The sequence below is a fragment of the Eptesicus fuscus genome, chromosome 11 (assembly GCF_027574615.1).
Source record: "Eptesicus fuscus isolate TK198812 chromosome 11, DD_ASM_mEF_20220401, whole genome shotgun sequence".
Classification (NCBI taxonomy): Eukaryota; Metazoa; Chordata; class Mammalia; order Chiroptera; family Vespertilionidae; genus Eptesicus; species Eptesicus fuscus.
In genome coordinates, this window is record NC_072483.1 from 65449782 (window position 1) to 65454439 (window position 4658).

General features: G+C 41.1%; 1 pseudogene; it reads right to left on the reverse strand.

Annotated features, from left to right (window-relative positions):
• Positions 1-201: 201 nt before the first annotated feature.
• On the reverse strand, positions 202-727 carry LOC103289249 (ferritin light chain-like; annotated as a pseudogene).
• Positions 728-4658: the final 3931 nt, after the last annotated feature.

The window sequence follows — 4658 nt, forward strand, 5'->3', positions numbered from 1 at the left end:
TGATCAATGGTGGGAGCTCAGGAGAGGTTGTCAACTATGGTTGCAATAAAGCTTTATTGTTTCCATTTGGTCCAATGCATAGGAGAGGGCTCCAGGGTGGCTAAAAGGCTGCCTATTGGTTTCAGGGAGAGGCTCAGGCAGAAGCTGGACACCAGAGGAATGCAGAGGGGCATCTCAAAGGTCTCTGGGCTTCAAAGGCTTCTAGTCATGCGTAAGGGTGAGCCTTTCAAAGATATACTCACCCAACCCAGTCTGGGGGTGGGCCAGCCTGCGGAGGTGAGTCAGGTGTTGCCCATCTTCTTGATGAGTTTCACCTGCTCATCTAGGAAGTGGTTCTCCCGGAAATCACTGAGCTGAAGGTCTGCGCAGGCAGAACCCAGGGCATGCAGATCCAAAGAAGCCTGGTTCAGGTTCTTCTCCATGACCATGGTGGCTCTCGTGGCATCCTGAGTGTCACTCCACTCATCTTGGGAAGACCTCTGCATGTCCTGGAAGAGAACGTGGCCACCGTGCTGGTTTTACATCTTTAAGAGACACTTGGATCCCTCATGCTTTTTCTCGGCTAACTCCAGGAAGAAGCGGCCCTTGCCTTCCAGAGCCACATCGTCACTGGAGAAATAGAAGCCCAGAGAGAGGTAGGTGTGGGAGGCCCACAGATGCAGGTTAACTAGGTGTTTGATAGCAGCCTCCACCTTGGTGAATAATTCTGACAAATTTGGGAGCTCATGATTGTTCTGCAATAAGGAACTAAGGTAAAAAGAAAAGAAAAAAAGAAAAGAAAACAGTGTTAGCTGGTCTCAGGGGCTGAGGATAGCTGAGGTGGTTCTGAAGGTGGTGACTGGAAAAGAGGTTGGAGGGTGGTTGGAGGCTGGAAGAAGGGGTGTCCCTGGATCTGTTCCATCCAAACACTGTTGAAGCAAGAGACAGATCCCGGGAACTGCTGAAGGCACAGCCTGATTTGATTTTTTAATTGGAGCAGATGTCAATTAGGCATCATTTAAGACTGATGACCAACACTATTGCTATAGGTCGGCAAACTCATTAGTCAACAGAGCCAGATATCAACAGTACAACGACTGAAATTTCTTTTGAGAGCCAAATTTTTTAAACTTAAAATTCTTCTAACACCACTTCTTCAAAATAGACTCGCCCCGGCTGTGGTATTTTGTGGGAGAGCCACACTCAAGGGGCCAAAGAGTCGCATGTGGCTCGCAAGCCGCAGTTTGCCAACCATGGCTATAGGTAATACAATAAATAATAGTGTCAGCGCTTATGAGAGCTGGCAAAGGAGAATTTTTTTTGCTGGAAAAAAAATGATTTGATTGGGAAGGTTAGATGTTGACAGCAACTGCTGGATCTTTTCTCTGTTAGGGCTCAGACCTGGAACATTCTTTGCCCCTGCGTTGAAGTGACCTGCCAAATTCCTTCTCTGAAGGGATACTGATGACTTCTACATGTCATTATCCCTTCAGAAATTCATTTCTGAAAAAAAGTGAGATTAGGCAATTCAACCTTCACCTTTTTTAGGGACCTGGCCACTGCATATTTAGAATGCTGTGTTACCATGGAAAGGTGGCTATGGAAATCAAAACAAAACAAAACCCCAAAGGCAGGCATAAAGGAAGAGAGTGCTATTAGCTGGAGAAGGAAGCTGCGTTATAGAAATTTCAATGAGAGCTAGATGGCCTACAGCATATCCTCTCAAGGCCATGGCCAGGAAGAAATGATGGTTTCATCAGTTTACATGACTATGACTTTTGGGACTGCATACACTTGAACACTATCATTTATCTCATCTAAATCCCAACTCCACCACTCATTAACTAGATGTCAGGTATATGAGACCTCTCTGTACCATCGTCACAGTTTTATATTTCAAATATAAAATTATTCTACAATAAAATATTTTAAAATGTGATGTCCATTGTTTGAAAAGCAGGACAGGGTTGGGGAAATGGATGGATACAAACCTGTCTCATGGACGCAGGAAGGCAAAGAGAGTGGAAAATACTATGCAGCAGTAAAAAAGAAGGATCTCTTACACTTTGAGATAGCATGGAGGGAACTGGAGAGTATTATGCTAAGTGAAATAAGCCAGTCAGAGAAAGACAAAGTATCACATAATCTCACTTATATGTGGAATCTAAGGAACAAAATAAACTGATGAACAAAATAGATCCAGAGACACAGAAGCATGGAACAGACTGGAATATCAGAGGGAAGGCAGGGGTGAGTGGGTGGAAAAGGTTAACCAAAGAATTTATATGCCTATATGCATAACCCATGGATATAGACAATAGTGTGGTGAAGCCCTGGAGTAGGGGACGGGTGTGGGCTAGAAGAGGTCAATGGGGATAAAAGGGGACATCTGTAATACTTTCAACAATAAAGATAAATTTTAATAAATAAAAAATAAAAACACCTTGTAAGGGTGTCTATTATCAATGAAACAAGAAATGGAAAGTGTTGGAGAAGATGTGGACAAAATGGAACCCTCAATCACTGTTGGTGGGAATGTAAACTGGTACAGTCACTATGGAAAACAGTATGGAGGTTCCTAAAAAAATTAAGAATAGAGATAAAATATGACCTAGCAAGCCCACTTCTGGGTATCTACCCCCCAAAATTAAAAATAATTATTTGTAAAGGTATGTGTTCATTGTAGCATTATTCAAAGTAGCCAAGACATGGAGACAACCTAAATGCCCTTCAATGGATCATGGAATAAAGAAGATATATATATATCACCATAGAAAAGATGAAATACTGTCATTTGTGACAATATAGATAGATCTTGAGAGTATCCTGCTAAGTGAAATAAACCAGACAAAAAATGAGAAGAACCATATGATTTCACTCATATGTGGAATATAAAACAGAAAGCAACAAATGAACAAACAAACTCATAGACATAAGCAGCTGTGTGGTGGTTATCAGAGGAGCAAGGGGTAGAGGGAAGATGAATAAGATAAAGGGGTCAAATATATGGTGACAGAAGGAGACTGGACTTTGGGTAGTAAGCACACAGTACAATATACAGATGCTGTATTATAGAATTGTACATTTGAAATATATAGTATTATTAATCAACTAGCATTCCCGTTGCAGGAAGAATCCTGCAATAAGGTTTCCTGCTGCACTCTACCCCGCCCCACCTGCTCTCCTCCCTTCTCCCCTGCCCCGCCTTCTCCGCCAGCCCGCCTGCTTTTCTCCCTTCTCTGCCAGCCCGCCTGCTCTCCTTCCTTCTCCCCCGGCCCCGCCTCCGCTCCTCCCTTTTCCTCCCCCCGGCTTGCTTGCTTCTCCACAGCTTTGCTCCCTTCTGCAGCTCTTGCCTTCTTTCTACGCTGTCTTGATATGCAAATTAACCACCATTTTGGTTGGGGTGATTTGCATACTCGTCCTGATTGGTTGGTGGGTGTGGCTTGGCTGGTGGGCGTGGCTTGGGCGTAGCGAAGGTGCGGTCAATTTGCACATTTGTCTATTATTCGGTAGGATGTCACCCCCAATACATTTTAAAATAAAAAGAGAAAGAAAGAAAGAAAGAAAGAAAGAAAGAAAGAAAGAAGGAAGGAAGAAAGAAAGAAAGAAAGAAAGAAGAAAGAAAGAAAGAAAGAAAGAAAGAAAGAAAGAAAGAAGAGAAAGAAAAGAAGAGAAAAGAAGAGAAAAAAGAATAGAAAAAATGAACCCAGCATGAGCTAAGACTTCAAGAGTTGGTGCATGCTCCTTTCTCCCAATGGGCTTCATTTACAAAAGCAAAATTCAGAGATAAAATTATTAAGAATTTCAAGATGGTAACTGCAGAACATAAAGTCCAAGCACAAGACCCTCTTTGAGCATGGGGTCATGAGCTATAGCACTGATCACATGCCTATAATGCTGGCTTTGCTCCAGGTCTATCCTTGCCCTCACCAGCCCCTCCATTATCTCCCCAAAGAAAAGCATAGGACAAAGTGCTGTGATTTAGGACAGGAATTCTTTATCTTTTTATTCTATGGACTCCTTTGGGAACCCAATGAATCCTACCTGCCTCTTCTCAGAACAATATTTAGTATATTTTGTGCAATACTCCTCTACAATGCATGACCAGCATTTTCTCTACAGATTCTTGTACAATGTAGTTAGTCAATTATCATGTGATTCTGTGCTCAGTACTCCTTTTCTACCAAACGATTTAGTCATGTGTCATCTCATTGGTGACACAATCATCAACAATACATTCCAGTGCATTCAATATATAACTAGGCATTGATGAATATTTGAATATATTTTAGTCAAAAAACATTCCATAGTATAATGTTCTTGTTTGAGTTAATAAAAAGGAGCCACCTCACTGAAAGCCCTTTTAAATGGAATCTTTGGAATTTCAATTGTTTTAGAAAATGCAAAAGAGAATTGAATACATAATTGGCTGGATTCTTTCAGTTTGGCTAAAATTATATAGTTAAAAATGAAGAGAAAAAATAATATAAAAGAGACTGGAAATAAAATGGGATAGAAGACAACACTTTATTTTCTGAAATTTCCAGAACAATATTATAAGGTGAAAATAAAATTGAGGGAATTGCTAAATTTCAGACAGAAGTTAGGAAAAAAAAAAAAAGGGACAATTTTTGCCATCCAAATTAATGTAATTTTATCCATGGACAACTGCGAATTGA